Source organism: Syngnathus leptorhynchus, chromosome 10, assembly GCF_054491065.1.
Source record: "Syngnathus leptorhynchus isolate UIUO chromosome 10, UIUO_Slep, whole genome shotgun sequence".
In the NCBI taxonomy this organism is placed as follows: Eukaryota; Metazoa; Chordata; class Actinopteri; order Syngnathiformes; family Syngnathidae; genus Syngnathus; species Syngnathus leptorhynchus.
In genome coordinates, this window is record NC_141204.1 from 2,798,228 (window position 1) to 2,814,870 (window position 16,643).

General features: G+C 41.6%; 1 protein-coding gene across 2 annotated transcripts in view; it reads left to right on the forward strand.

The window, feature by feature from the left end:
- LOC147049923 (receptor-type tyrosine-protein phosphatase epsilon-like) overlaps positions 1 to 16,643 on the forward strand; it is a 37,193-nt gene that overhangs the window by 8,209 nt on the left and 12,341 nt on the right. For both annotated transcript variants that reach the window (XM_085923022.1, XM_085923023.1), the window contains exons 4-7: positions 9,108 to 9,892; positions 11,100 to 11,149; positions 11,874 to 11,950; positions 14,671 to 14,876. The gene's annotated coding sequence lies outside the window, so the exon portion shown is untranslated. The remainder of the gene's footprint in view (positions 1 to 9,107; positions 9,893 to 11,099; positions 11,150 to 11,873; positions 11,951 to 14,670; positions 14,877 to 16,643) is intronic.

Consider the following 16,643-nt stretch of genomic DNA (forward strand, 5'->3'; position numbering starts at 1 on the left):
AGGGTTTATAATGCAATAGCTCATATAATGGGGCTGATCCTCGGTGACTTATCCAAAAATCCCAAACTCATCTTCTTTTATTGTTGGCCACTTTGTCCCCCGCGACTGCTCGGCTCGCACCGCGCGCAGGGTGTCACGTTATGTGCGGCAAACTTTTAATTAAGACCATATCAATAAAGAATTGGTATTATACCGACAATCTGTCCTTTTTTTTTGTCTTTCAACCCGCATCTCTGTCTCTCTCTGTGTTAAAAAAGATTGTACCGATACTATGACGTGCGATGATATGCTGACATGAATGTTTTTGTAATTAGAATTTGACTGTCATTCATTAGCATGAGATAATTTGGATTCCATCTCATTACAGGCTGTAATTTCATGAACTAATAATTTTTGCGTTCATATCTGCCTAATCCAATTACATTGTTCTTTGCATGACCAGTGATTTAAATGTTTCACCGTGGCATATCCCTGACTCAACCTTTTCAAATTGGACCACACACGCGACTTAATGGTGATTCAGCAGCTACTGTATGGGTGGGATAATTACACAACCTCCACAATATTAATCCTATTTGGCTTGAGCACTTTATTTAAGGCAAAGGCACTTGGTTGATGGTGGACATTTTCTCGAGGTTAAACGAGTCTGAACCCGTAAAGTGCGAAAATGATTTTTTTCATATTTATTTATTTCTAGTTGACAATGAGGTAATAAATCAACTTTGATTGGAGCTATAAAACATTTAATGATTAATCAATGAACAATCAATACTACTGAAGTATTTCATTTCACTTTTGGAATTTTAGGAACACCTCACAGTAACATTCAATCAAAAATAAGCTTTATTATTCTTGCTTCAGTTCTTGTATTGGGCCTGTTCATATCTTGAATGTGTGCCTATAAAACTTTATATTGCTGGCTGCCACGCGATGAAATGTTGCAAAGCAATGCAGATTTTTTTTTCTTTTCTTTTTTTTTAACAGTAGCTGCTCCGCCACAAAGCATCACTCGATGCTTCACTGAGCCCGACTAGTTATTTAGCGGTCGCTCTATATTGATTCCCGTCGAGATGCAGTCGATCGCTACCACGGCTCCATCATGTCATACGTTTTGTGTTTAAGACCTCAGCAGCCATCAAAAAGTAATATATGGAGTCATCTACTGTATGCATTATGGTGCGCAAACAAAGTCCGTTCAATTTGTTTTTGCAGGCCAGTGGTTGCAACTTGTTGCCCAAGGGGCCGCCAATCCAATTCCTCCAACCGACAAAGCGAGTAGAGCGTTCAAGCTTTGGCTTGTGAACCTTGTTTTACACATTTTACACAGAAGTGCCCTTGAGCAAGGCATTCAAGCACACAATCGATTTTTTTACGTGTCATGCCGTGTTCCCAACCGTTTCAATGCACCCCATCGACTGAGACAATAGAATGATTCAGACGTTCACTTTAGAATTCTCAGAATAAGCAGACTGATGTAATTGCTTCCCAAGTGTACATTTTTGAAAATCTTTTAGATGTTCTCAAAAAGAAAGAAGTTTATGATAATTTTTATAGTCATTTGCATTCATACTACATTTTAAAATGGCCGAAAGTGCACTCTCCGTACCCCCCCTCCCTACTGTCAACAATTCCAGAAAAGAAACAGAACTTTAAAACTTTATATGAAACTGAGACACTGAACTTTCCTCGATGAGCCATTCACAAATTTCACTGGTGATTTTACGTGGATCAACTGAGCCCTTTTAAGAATCATTAAATATTACAAAATGTGAAGGGAAAGATCCACTGGGGAAGATACAGATTTAAATTTAAACACCAGACTCTCTTAATACATCTTGTCTCTGTGCTATTATGAAGGGAATATCTTTTTTTTTTTTTTTTTTGCATGGTCTTGTCAGTTGAAGCAAAAGGTCAGTTTCAAAGATAGTCGTCTTCATCCGAGCACTTCTCACTGGGGAAATGATATGCTTCCTGTGATGAAAATGTTTGTGAGTAAATAAATGGCAAAAGGTCACAACCTCCTCCACCCCAGCCCTGCAATGAGAACACCTCCTGAACTCGCAAGTCTCCTGAGAAGCAGTAACTCTGTGCCTCTAAATCCTTGCCCATCTTTCCCCCAGTCATCCCACCAGACAGCACGTACAACGCTATTTTCATGCAGCTCGGTGGCTGGTACATATCACGCACTCCGATTTTGTTTTGACCAAAAGTGCCAACCGGGTCAATCGGTACATCCACCTATGAGTCACCCGAGCTTACCCTCTGCGGTTACTCGGTCCACACATTTCAAAACAAATGGTCCTACAGATAATGATGTCATGAAACATCGAAAGCGAACGCTTTACAAAAAGCCGCAGCCGAGCTTATGACGCTCACTTGTTATATTCTGTCAGCTCATTCGACGTGGGCGGAGGGGCTGTGAGAATCAGTACGCCAGCGTGTAATCATCCTCGCGTATATGTGCGGCATAAATAAAGCACCAGGGACTTTCCCGAAGCGATATTACAGCTCTAAAACAAACTCCACACGGTGCCCATTTAAAAGGTAATATTGGCTTTTATTTAAAAGACGCGGAGCCATGTTGCTACGTTTTTCACCGACTCCCGCAACCCAATTTTTCCGAACTGAAACAATATGTCCTAAAGGCAGATTCAGTAACGACGCAGCAGAAAAAGATTTCCAAGCAGACAGACTCGTGTGTTTATGTAATCACAGTTGATCACAGCAGGGAGTGAAGCATTTCCAGGAAGGACGGAGCAAAAAAAAAAAAGTTATTCAAGTCCAAGCTAAGTGGCTTCCAAATGTTTAACTCTTAAAACAAATCGGTTATGTATTAAGATGATGTCAGAGAGCCTCCAATCTCTTTACGCAATTGATTAATTCAAACATGGAAATGGGCGTAAAAGACTATTTCATCGGCTTGATTAAAACTCAATAGACAGATCGAGCCGCTCGCTGCCGCTCGGTCTTTGCATATTCATCCTCTTTCCACATTGAGAAAATAATTACGCATCGATTATCCACCACCGAGGGCCAATCGTTACTGCGCGCGCGAGAGAGAGCGGAGAAAAATCTGCAGACCCCGAAAGACACAGGAAACGTCCGAGACATTCTGAAGATGGTCATTATTATTTTATGGCCAATATCCAGAGAGGATTAATTATCATGCTCTCATTTCAATTGGCTTTTTTTTTTTTTTTTTAATATATAAAATCTAAATGATGTAGCAGAAGTTTGGATAATTATGTGCCCAAACTCCAATTTGCCTTTAAAATGACTGTTGCTTATTGAAACACTTTTTTTTTTTTCTCCACCTTGTCCTACATCATTATATATGCAAGAGTGAAACTGTAAAAGTTTTTGACTGGCAAATAAGTTTTTTAAGATTTTCAAATGTACTTGCAAAGACGTACTCGCAGAAACGTACTTAGAGGCTAAATAGCATTTGTGTTTTTAAATTTTAAAATAGCAAATTTTATGCATTTTGTTTAGTCTGAAACAAACTTACATTATTATAGCGTTTTAAATATTTTTTGGTCTTATTTTTTCTTCAGTTTATATATTTTCTCCTTTTGTAACCCATAATTAATAATCGCTTGTATAATCCCGATTTCAACTAAATAATCGTGATGAATATTTTTTTTTTCCCAAAATGGAGGCAGCCCTACCCGTAGGTTTGCTGTTGTCTTGTGTTAGAAGGCCAACCATGTGGAAACATGGCAGGACACTTGTTTCGTCTACTCTTTAAGGCTGACAAGAATCGCCGCAGAGCTTGACAACGCTTGACAGTGGCCTTAGTATTGCTCGTGGCAGACCTCTGTGCATATTGCATCGTTTTTCACTCGGATAAACTGCACTTTTATATCACTACGCCAGACAGCTTGGCAGATTTAAACATCGGGACCTTGCAGCATGTTGCAGCACATTTAAAAAAAAACAAAAAAAAACTATTGTTAAATGTTTCCGCAGAATCCATTGGAATCGAAAATGAATCGGCGACATGTAGTGGAAATAAAGTGTGAAAACAATCTTCAGCGCTATTTGAAGTTTTAATAAGCCTCTCTAAGGATTTCACCATCTGTTGGATGACATGAGTGACACGTAGCCACGTGGGGAATCGAACTTTGGACACCGGTCACACTTGAGGCATTAGCAATTAAAAATGTGTTTATAGTTGTATTTAGAGGCGGCGGCAGTGAGCCGCGGAGCTTTAATCAGACTTGGGCAGAGATAGACTTCAAACCGTGCGGGTGAACGATGATAGCCGCAGCTTCTTTTTACTATTAACTTTATGACCTCTGTCGAGCCAAGCTGAATGATTAAAAAGCTTAATAGGGAAGCATGAAACAATTCCAAGTCGCAGTCTTTCAAAGAAATCTTCAGCATTGGATATTTTTTTTAAGAGCAGGAGACCTTTGACCTCCGTCCCATCATTTTTCACGATTTAAAGGGAACACTGTCAACATGTCAACCAAACTTTCGGGGATGATGGTTGTAGTTAAAAAAAAAAAGACACTTTTATTGATTTTTTTTTTTTTAAAAGACCAAGTAGATCTGGTCCAAGTTCCGGTCACTAAATTAATATCTCGTCAGTTGCTATTTTCAACCGTTCTCTTTCCAATCATCCCATTTGCCCGGCCGAGCAAGAGCCCCGCTGATTGCCGGGGCTAGATGGTCAAAGGTCATCACTCTTCTTGTTTACTGTTTTTTTCCTCCCATTGTATTCCGTCTGCACCCTCCTGATTATTACGTCCATCTGTCTCATTGGGTTTTTTCCCCGTCCTTGTCAGCACTTTTCCATCAATCCGCCCACCCGTGTTGGAAATCGGACCACGTCGCTTTCCAGTTTCTGCTCAATCTTGGAAGACATCAAACATTTTGAAATTTAGTCTCAGTTGATATCGTCAAGACACGGTTCGACCTGTTTTCACTTCATGCCGTGACTATTTGAGTATTTGTGTTTTCATCCACGATTGTTTTGCCACTGCTCTTCGTCGAGTCACTCTGCGGGATTTTTTTTGAGCACGCCCATCTCTTTTATTACTTTTGCTCTTTCTCACAGTTTCGCCCTCCAGATGGATCTCGTCTTTCTCTTCTAAGCCCCTTTGGGCTGTGTGATTCCAATCATCCTCTCACCTGAGCTTTGACTGTAATAACGGAATTTGACGAGAATTTAGGCGGGAACCGTATGGAAAGTCACCGTGGGGATGGTCACGCTTCAATTGATCATGAGGAATTTGGTCAATTTTGGTGGAAATGATTGTTGATTTGTTGTCCTGAAGCAAATGAGGTGACTTAGACTGCACTACTTCTGCCGGCGATTCAATTTCGACTCGTTTGTGGTTTGGAGAAAGAACAACATGACGTTACCAATTGGAAGTTGAGGTCCTTATTGCTTAAAATGACTCAAATTCATCTTCCCGCAAGTCTGTCACTGCGCCAGGTAGCAAGAGGCAGGATGAGTCTGGGTCAAGTTCTGCATTTGCAGACTGTCCTCCATCTTGTTTACCTACTTTAACCTTAGAGCTTTGCTCTTTGGATCCATTCTGGACAGTGGCTGCACACGTCGGTCATGATTTATAGATGAAGTGCTGACACGGCGGCTCACGACACATTTCTTCCAGCTCTGCATTTTTTGGACAAGCCGGTCTGATACCCGGTTTTGTTACGAATGGACTATAACATGAGTTTCTGCGTATGATAAAACACGAAACAGTTCTGCTACTTTCCTCGTGACCCAAGATGTGATCAAATTGGAACGCAGCGCGACATGGCTGATGTTTTGCGCGACACACAAACCTACTCCTGCCATATTTAATTCATGTTTGTTTAGCAGGCACTTCAAATGATGCTGCATATAAAAAAAAAAAAAAAAAAAAACAGAGCTGCATGTGTCACAGATCAAACTCTTTCATCCGCAGCCAGATAACAGCAGGTCGAGTTACCTGCCATCGGCGCACCATCAAACGTTTGTCTTTTACCACGCGAACCCCGCATTCAAATCAACATCAAACCTTTCAGCACTTTCCGCTTTTATTCAAGCTCGTCCGGCCGATGGCGGGCAGCGGCCGAAGGGTAAACATGAGGCCGCCGCGCGGCGCTTTCATCCAGTCGAAGCGCACATGTAATGGGATTCGGCCGTTCACCGACAAGCCGGCTGATGGATGAGGCGATTACGTCTCTTTTTCGCTTCACTCGCGGACAGTCCCCGCTTCCCTAATTGGCAAGAGAGCAGATAACAAGAAAGCTCCAATCCCCCCCCCCCGCTCTACCTTTCCACTTAGCAGTCATTTTGACTAATCTTGTTTTATCCCCACGTTGACGGCCACAGGACTCAGGCTGGAAATAACTTGCATGGGCGTCGTACTTTATTGGGGACAGATGCTTCTTCCCCCGCTGATATGACAACCGATCTTTCTCCACTTCCCAGATCTCCACCTCATCGTTAATAACGGACAAGTTGAGACACGTCCACGCTCTTTTCAGCTTTTCTTTTAAAGAAAAGTCTGTTTTCTACTGTATGGGCGAATCGGGAACATTTGTCTGTTGACGAATTTGGGCAGCGGAAACTCCGACAGTGATGCGGTAGAAGCTGATTGACCACCTGACCTCACATCACGCGGCGCGGCCGGCAACATTCTCTTTGGAACATCAGTCAAAAGACGAATCCCTCTCTACGGCTGACTCAAAATTGAATTCCTCCCTATTGTTGCGGGCGGGGGAAAGAAAAAGTGAGCTCACATTTCATCAAGGCCTTTTCAATGTGTTTTAAATTGTACTTGTCAGCTGCCTCATACAACCGAACGATGTGTATCTGTACTTGGGTGGCGGGAAAAAGCGAGATAGGGACTGGTTGTTGATAGGAGGAAAAAAAAAAAAAGAATGATACGGGATTATTTCCGGCCCTAGATCGCTCAAACATTTCGGATTGGATATCTTTCCGAATCAATGGAATTCTTGCGCTAACATTGAAAATAACCTTTAAGCGCTGAGGAGGAAACTTGACTGAACTGAAGCCAAAATGTACACGATGCATTCTTGTCACAATGCATCATTGTTCCCCTCAGGGGAAAGGAACCATACGATCTGCAATACTCGCACACACATAGACAGACGCTACATATCAACACCCATCCAATCAAAGTCGATGCTTAAAAACACTTATGCAATGCTCGCAAAGGGAAACTGGCACCTCTTCAATAAACAATTACCATAAGTTGAGAAACGATGACAGCTGTTCTGAGAAACTGGCCCGTGTGCTTAGTCTGCATGGGCAGTACGAAGGGGCGGTGCCTCACATTATGATGTCACAATGTGAGGACCCGTTGGTTTTCTTGGATTGGCCGGCCGGGGCTAGTGTTTAAAGAGGAATAAATGAGCAGATAAACTCTAAGATGGGTGAAAGACAGAAAACGACACTTTGGGGCTGTTTGGGTGAATAATTAGAATTTTAACGTGGCTCGATGCATGATGTGGAAATCATTTTAAGTCAGAGAGTTGTTTACTGAACAATACGAGTTCCATTGTGATACGGCATTGCTTTGTACTTGAAGCGCTTTCTCCCGTTTTCTCATGTTGCTACAGTTACTTGGCATGGTAACAATTGTCATGTGAAAATAGCACCCATTGTGTTGGATCCCTTTCAGGTTTTACATCTCCATTAATTATCACATTGCATTGAAGTGACGCTTCCGCGAGCGAGCTGATCATTTTTTTCAAAAGCGACGCCACTAACATCGGAACGGCCCAAAGTTAAAATTGGCACGGCACGCGTGTACAGTACGTGGCTTAAATATGCAAAATATGCGCACGTCCGAGGACAGATCACTTCTCGCTCTGACGAGAAGAAAAAGCTGTCACTCCTAAGAGGACATGCCAATCGGAAAGGTCAGCACTGTCCGTCGCCAACAAATGGGGCCCGCTAATGGTTTTCCGCTGCCAGGCGTCAGCAGACACAAAAGAACAGGCGCCTGTCTGAATCTTGATGACCCCCCCCCCCCTCCAAGTGAAATCGTTAACGTACATCCGGCTCAATTAAGCGGCGAGATAGAAATGATTGCTCGGCGAGAATAGTCGCACCGTGTTCCGACGACATCACAGGAAAATAGGCGACTTTGTAAATACCGCTGCCCAACAACTGACATTTATTACGCTGGCGGAGTGAGAGCTCGGGAGCTGTTTACAGAGTTCCACCTCAAGGTCGCGTGTGTTGCGCCGACTGAGGAGGATTACGGAACGTAATGGACAGCGCTCGACTTTAATGAAGAGAGTCGATGAGATGGCAGGTCGACAGATGAGCCGCTCCTGTGCCACCGGCGCCACATGGAGACTTTCAAATTAGCCAGCCAGGCTGTGTTGTTTTTAGAGAACATAGAAATGAAAATGTTCACGATTGCATTGATCCAACAGGTCAGTAAAGAAGGGAAGACTTTTTTTTTTTTTAAATCCGTGTCCAAAATATGTTCAGAGTCTGTGATCAATTTTTGCTGCTGACCGGTGTAATCGGTTTGCTTTCATGACTCCAGAAATTGGACATGTACCCTTGAGAAGGTGAAATTAGCATCATTTGGACAATTTTGAAGTTAATAACTTATCTAAAAGATTCATCCATCATCATAAACAATTGATTAGTTGGGTAACCGATTAGCTGTCAATTAATTGTTAATCGTTTTACTTCTAGTCAATTTGTGCCGATTTGTACACCTCTTGCCCAACCCCAAAAAAGTTCAACTCTAAATTTCTGACGATACCAAAACAATTTGGTCCGTCCAATGCTTCTTTGCTTTTTTTTTTTTGTCGCAGCGTGTCTTTCCCTCCAGTGGACAAAGCAAAGCCCACACAGACACGCTTAGTTGATTTTGGTGTGGAAGAAGCCCATCAATCACCATGGCAGCCAAGTCCTCTCTCTTGTCCAACGTAGGTGATGAAAATTCCCCAAAGGCGCACTTCCAACATCATGAAGTCCTCTCCAAAGTTGTTACAGCAGCAAAAGGGGGGGGGGATGACCAACTGCACTTCTGCTTCCATTTTCACTCGCTGCAGGTGTAATGGGCCAGGTGTCTCCCGTGTTTGGCTTGTGAATAACACAACCTGTATATGCATTTCAGGTCTGCTTCCTGATGACACATCTCCAGGAAAAATAAATCACTTAAGACTTTCTTTGTATTCGCCACAGCAACCCGGGATCATGAATTGGTTTGTGACCGAGGAGGCCCAATGATACTCAATCATTTTCTTATCTGGGCTTTCTGGCCTAGTCCAGCTAAAAGGGATGACCCAGTGAAAGAGGAGAAATGAAGGACGGCGGCGGCGCCTTCTCACACTGCCGCTTTATTCTGGCCCAAATCCCCTCCTGATACCCACTCTGTGAAGGTTAATGGGGGATGAAGCATTTTTGTCATAAAGCTCACAGCAGCCTCTCTTCTCGTGGCCCGGGCCTGAGAGGCAGCGGGCGGGAACACAACGAGCAAATTTATGCCGCCGCCTACAGCCACCAGTGAACAACTTGTCACGCCGGCCTATTTGAGGACAATACGGCCGCCGGTGCCGGGCCGAGCCGAGCCGCTGCAGGTACAAGGACACTACGCGCGGCGCTCATGCCCCGATTTGCTCCAACGCCCTGATATGCAAGACCTTCACCAAAGGAATCGTTTTTATATGGAACAAAAAAAAAAAGTGCTTAAGGTCACAATGTAGGAGAATATATTTTTACTTGGCTGCATGAAGGAATTGTTGGACCTTTTTGAATAGCGCTCTGCACTGTGATTTTTGTAGGGAAAAATATACCTGTTATAGCAAAGAGGAAAATGGATGTTATGACAAGGTTGATCATCTCTGTCATGGCCTCTCAGTGCAATATAATAAAAGAATCTGCAGCGCAAGAATGAAATGGGTGAGTAGTTTTTTTAAACTTTTATTATTATAAACCACTGACTTAACTGTGACTTGTGCTTATGATAAGAGTTCTGTTCTTATGGATGAATTTGTGCCAAAGTCAAAATGTGCTGTTTTGTGTAACTAACATTTGCAGTTGTCAAAATGACAGTTTTGGAAAAAAAAACAACTATATAGTATATAAAGCAATTGCATAAGAAATAGAAACATTTTGAAATGGACATAGTTTACTTTGGATGTTGGTATTTTATAATTGGGTTTTACATTGATTAGTGCAGTGAAACTGAATTACCACTAGTAGGAGGAAAAAGAATGACCGCTAGTGGTATTTGGGCTCCCTCTGGTGGTATTGAAGTATAATACATGTTTTTCTTCCTTCTGCAGTATTGAGGTTTTTAATGTACACAGTCCGGGAATTAAAGAGCTGACGGATTAAAGTATGTAATTGTGATTATATCTATAAGTAGGCCGGACACCAATTGAACAATAACACTCCAATAAAGCTTTATAGCGCACTACTTTTATGCAGTACCATATACATGGAATTGTTTAAATGAAGGTTTATCAAATGAATGTCCTTTCATTTGTCGGGCTAAATTTAATCACATAGGTGATTGGTCATTGTTGTATGCACTACTTAGCCACTAGTTATTTGTTATTAAGAGTAACACTGACCTCTTGTGGCAACTACCATGCACTGCAAAACATGGCTTCAATGTACATGGGACTCAATCAGTACGATTACTTAATTCATTTAGAACATGCTCTGTAAGCACTATTTTTTTTTTCGACATTCCTACATCTACATGTGTGTGAGAATCAATGGAATTGATTATGTCATTCATTTGAACAACCCTTAAAGGCGAGACAAGTTAACAGGTTTTTCAGTGTTTGTCTGGAGACACTCAAATCTTATGGGGGCATTTATGCGCGTAAATAGTTTGTTGGGCTACTTGATCGTAACTTTTTGCCACCACTTTATTGGCTCTCATCAAAGATAGCATCACCTCATTGACTCTGTGCTCACTTCCATGAGAGGTCAGCAAAAAAAAAAAAAAAACAGCGGTCGTTCCCGCGAATGATTTGTTTCCGTGTCACAGGAAAATCAATAGAAGACACGGAAGATTGTAGAGGAAGATTTCCGAGTCAATATTTTCCAAGCAATAAACAACAACCATGTATTTAATCTCGATGCTCTTCCGCAGCTTCCTGGGGGAACATCAGATGTGTAACAAGGTCTGCACGTTGACAACAGGTGAGCTGTTATGTTTTCAGTGTACCATGAGTGATGCATGCAAATGCACATATTGAGAAAAAAAAAATAGTTTCAAAGAATTTATTGTGGCTGAATTTTCTTGATTAAAAATATACAGTGAGAGTGAGATTTATTCACAACGTGTGCCATTCGGTTTGTGGAATATAAATTAGGCAGCAAAATAATCGCTTTTATCGTCTGAGGGGGCGGCCATTTTGTCACCCACTGTCGACTGAAAATGACATCACAGTTGCTCAGGTAACGACCAATAACGGCTCACCTGTTATGACATCATAAAAAGAGTTTGTTACCTGAGTTTTGAGCAACTTGTTTGATGTAAAATTCAATTAAAACTTTTTTTTTTTTTGGGTAATTATCACGGCAGTGTTTTAAAGCAAACCCATTGTCCAAACCTCGCTAGTTGCATTAAAAAAGAAAAAATAACTAAAAGAAAAACACTTGAACGCAAATGTTACAAAGATACGGGACTGTCGTGCTGGCAGTCAGTGCATCCTCCTGCAGCCGGATGGTGTTCTATGAAGATGGATACGGGGGGTGCGGGGAGGAGGGGGCTCTTCTGGCTCCACACAGGCTGCCATAACGCGGCTAAGCTCATCCAGCAGGAGCATCCTAACACTCAGATCTAACGCTAAAATGTACCGTTGCACGTTTTGACAACCTATTTTCTTCGTCTTGCCTTTTCCTCTCTCCTTCATCTCCAAAGCCGCATCTCGCGTGTGCATACGGAACCAGAAGCACCATCATCCTCTCCAGCCGACTGAGACGAGGTCATGTTGCAAGGTAAGATGCGGAGAACGCGATCACTGCTAAACAAGCGAGCCGTGATTCCCATTTTATTTTTTTTATATTTTTTTGCGTGCTCGTGTCCTCACTCGGTCCACGTTGCACCGCTAACAGCTCGAGTAGAATTCCTATGGCGTCAAGGTGGGCATCGCGGCAGATGTTGTGATCCACGCTGCCATTCCTTCAGATGTCAGCGTAAAAGGAAATGGGTTAGTGGAGCAAAGCTAAGCGATCGCCAACGATGTTGTAAATAAGCAAAATCAATATCATATGAAGGGGGCGTATGCTATGTATGTGCAGGAGGACGCGCACCGGTCTAGACGAATTGGGGGGTGCGGGTGGGGGGGGGGAGTGTTACCCATAGTACAGCGTGCACGAGTGAGGCCTGCAGGCTTCATTCATAACAATGGGATAGAGGTGCCCATGATTCGATCATTTAAGATTCCTTCATTTAGCTGGACACCAGATTAGGTACACCTTAATATTCATTCTGAAGAAAACGTGCATATAGATAATGCACACTTTGCAATTGCACAGATATTGACATGCTTAGTTTGGATTGACACATGTCTTTTAGAAAGGTGGACGTCTTAGCGGAGCTCTTTGGTGGGATCACAAATGCATACAGTCCTTTACTCAGTGGTGGCTGTCATAACTGTGGTCTAATGGGAGGATGATTATTCATGAATTAAACATTTTCCATAACCTCATTCACAACAAGCGATGTAACCTTCATTTCCTGTCGCCTGATTAGACGGCCTATATTAAGAATTGAGTCAGAGCGCACATCTCGACCCTCCCCGCATGGCCCACTTCCTGGCGGTCCTTGGGAATATCGGTGAGCTAATGTTAGACGCGCGACAACGTATTATGAAGACTCGTTTCTTTTATTATGACACGATGCTGTTATTATGGGGTGGACAGGAAATTATGCTGATGATGTCAAAACACGTCCTTGTCGATGTGATATCTACTCAAAGTGGTTTATCAGTTCTAGGTCATCTCACAGTACAATAAGAGTGGTGAACCAATTTACCTACAAAGGACACTTCATTAGGTACGCCTGTACACTATCACGTGAGCCAGTGAAAGAGTTTTGATTTACCTCTCGTATTGGTGTCCATTAATTTGCATTGTTGTACCCAAGGTTTTATTTAGCAGGCTCACAATGCTCTTGTAAAATATGCTGGTTCGCTTAAGCGCCACCTAGGGAATTGAAGTGGAACAGTCTTACAGCATACTTGACAGGATTACATAATTATTTTTCAAACAAGCGAATCGGGTGAAAAGGGGTCACCACACCAGAAGATTCAATTATGCCTTTTTTTTATATATATACTTCATTCCGCAAGATTGTGGGAAAAAAAGCGATACTTTTGTTATTTACCGAAGCTCCTCAACTCACTTCAACAGACCACAAGATGGCGACAAAGTAAGAAGTAATCATTTTGGTGCTTGAAGTGTCATCGAACCACTTAGTTGGAAACAAATGATTATTCCATCACAACGCCAGGCTCTCTGCCATTTTCTCCGCCTGTTTTCGCCATGAATTAATGATTGAATCGGCGAGCGCGACGCCATCCAACTTTAATGAGCTGCGTGTTTGGCCTCTTAGTCAGTGGGCCGAGCCGCACGGGGAGGAAGTGCGCCCCCGCCTGCCACACGCGCACGCCACCCTTTAATGCGGGCGAGTGTGCGGGCCTGGAAAGAGACCCAGATATAAAGATGGCTTCATACAAGCCTCCCACAGGACTTTTTGGGGAAGTGAAATATGAATAACTTAGAGCTTATGCATTTTTTATCGCCATTATCATTGGGCTCAGGCGCTTCGTCGTAAATGATAACACACACATTTCACATTCCCGGCGCGATAAGCTTAGCACGAGCCTTCAAATTCTATTATACGGTCACATATGCTTTATTATTCACAGCTTTTAGTCTTCATTCTAAATATCTTGCGCTTTTTTTGAATAATAGCCAAAAGTCAGAGATCAACACGCCTTTTGTGCTCGCTTCATTTTTTGATTGACAGATTGGCTAAAAGGATTTGTATTTGCGGGCCGGGGCAAAGTTCATGTGAGCTTTGCGGTCTGAACATGATTGCCTCGTGACCTTTGCGAGTGGCTGACTAGTTCTGTATGTATAATACATGCTCAAGGAGGAACGTAATGTATCGCAGCTGCTTGGCTAACCTGACTCATACAAACACGCTTTTAAAAGAACCTTCCACCAATTTTTATGGCAACTTCCTGTTCACTCTGTAAAAGCACAAATGAGCTTTTTTTTTTTTTTTTTTCTATTGGTTTTGGAGTGGTGGTAAAGAAAAATATTGGACTTCCATTACCTGTTCCCAAATTTATGGAACACTATGTGAACAAAAGGTAGTAGTGTGTCTGTATGCTTGTGTGGCGACTTTCTCACACCGATGCAAAGTTGTAAAACACGTTGGCAGTCAAATCTTTCTTTAATTTATTTACTTTTTGGAGGAAAGCAGTTACATGAATACCCCACACAGTGAATTTTATTTGTTTGGATATATACGTATATACATGTATGTTATTTTTGCTGGCACCTAATAATCCTTTATGACCACTATTAAGTTACTTTTTCAATATTTATAATTATAATAATAAGATGACAATATACTTATTTGATCATCAACTTGGCCATTTTGTTCTGACCAATGCATTTTGTTCATATCTGCTTCTTTTTTCCAGGTTCCCAAAGTTCTGACCCATCTTAATACCGATGCCCGTCTCTTCTTTTGCAACCCAAAGCGACACCTCTGATAAGATGTGAGCTATGTTGCAATAAGCCTTGGAGGAAGAAGAAGAAGAAAGAAAAAAAAAAAGTTGGAACGCTTTGCTGCTATGGACGCACGGCTCCACTGATACAGAGACTGGCCCAGCTTTTTTTTGGACATGTAAGTAAATGGAAACATTTGAATAATTGACAAGCGCAGCAGCAGATGATGCAGACACGAGCACAGAGTTGGTTGTAGTGTTGTCGAGTGAAGTTTATTTTCTTGTGGTAAAGCTTCGAAATTCTTGTTTTTTTTCTCAACCACGGATGTTTTTCACTTACTGTATGTGTGAGCCAACAAGCAAGACATTGATCCTTTCACACCCCCACCTCTTCCTGCCGACACACTTCGCTGACATGTATGTTCTCCCGCTCCATCTTTAGTTTTTTTTTTTTTTTTTTAAACACATCTTTGTTCTTTATTGCCTTGACGGAACGAGAAGAAGAATCTCTTTATGAAGAGACAGCCACTTGTTTGTGAGAAGGTATTGATCGGTGCACAATGTGTGGCCGCAGTACTGCTTGACTCTAATTAAATTCTGAGATTCCTCACAGAGGAGCTTTTGATACGGAACGTTATAAGAGCTCGTTTGTTTTTTTGTAATTGGCTAACTAATCCACAAAGCAACGCTATGTTGTTTGTTTATACACACTCGCACATTTTTTGCCAATTGTGTTTTTTTTTTTTTTTTTTTTTATATATATAAACAAAGTTAATGACATTCAAATGTTCCCCACAAACAAAAGCTGCGAAAAATGCCTTATTTTTCCCGATTTTGTTTGGTTGTTAAGTTGAACAAACACCCATACAAATCTAAAACCGTCATTGACTTTGTCCATTTTTAGATAATGTTCTTAGAAAACATAATGAAAATATCCTAAGAGTTGATTTTAAAAACAATTATTGTCTCAATGTGTAGTCAAACAATGCAAAAACAGGTCGACTGGCTTTGTAACTTATTTAATCATTTTATCTTCATAATCTCAAATTGAATACACAGCACAAAACAAACTTGCTTCGACCACCTAATTTGCATGTCCCGTAATTGTCCCTTATTCACCAATTTAATCTATTATTTAACGACCCAAGAGGATTAATTTACAAACAACTCCGTTTGATACATTGTAGTCGTACGCCACCGCACTAATAAACAAATTGTTAAATGAATGCACCAAACAGTCCGACTGGTTCCTTATTAGATTTCCTTGCTGTAAATATCATTAAAGCGACAAACTAACATCACACGGCCACCGAAAGTGGAATTAAACTGTTTGCCATGTCGGCCGATTACGACCTGGCCGTGAATTGTTTTACTGCGCCGGCAACACGCACTTAATATGCTCTTAATGGCTTCTTAATGAAAGGGCATAACATCGGATCCAGATTGTGTTATTCATAAATCGAGCAGGGTTGACACACTATCTGGCTCCAGGTGTGATTAGACGCAATTTCACATCAAGTACTTCCTCCTAAGTAGTCCATAAAACCTTGCAGGCTCATTGCGCCTTTTAGCCCCGGTAATCAGGATTTGCGTTTGGATTTATTTTGCTTAACCTTTCCGTGAAGCAACACATTAGCGGCGTCAAAATTCTGGCACGCTAGTTTTTCTGTTTCTAATTTGCACATTTTGTGAAGCGACGGGTAATGATTCCAGCAGGTTTTTTGGGCTTTTTTTTTGCGGCGCCTTTGTGGAAGGTGTAAACATCTTATTACAATAGCAGGCAGTTTAAAAAAAAAAAAAAAAAGAAAAAAAAAGGAAATAAGAGAATTTGAAGTGGATTACTCGCCATGTGTGTGGGATTAACATAAATAGCAAGAAATGGAATAGCAAGACAAATTAGGGCCCTAAAATAAGTATAAAAAAAACAGATAATATATAATTTATTT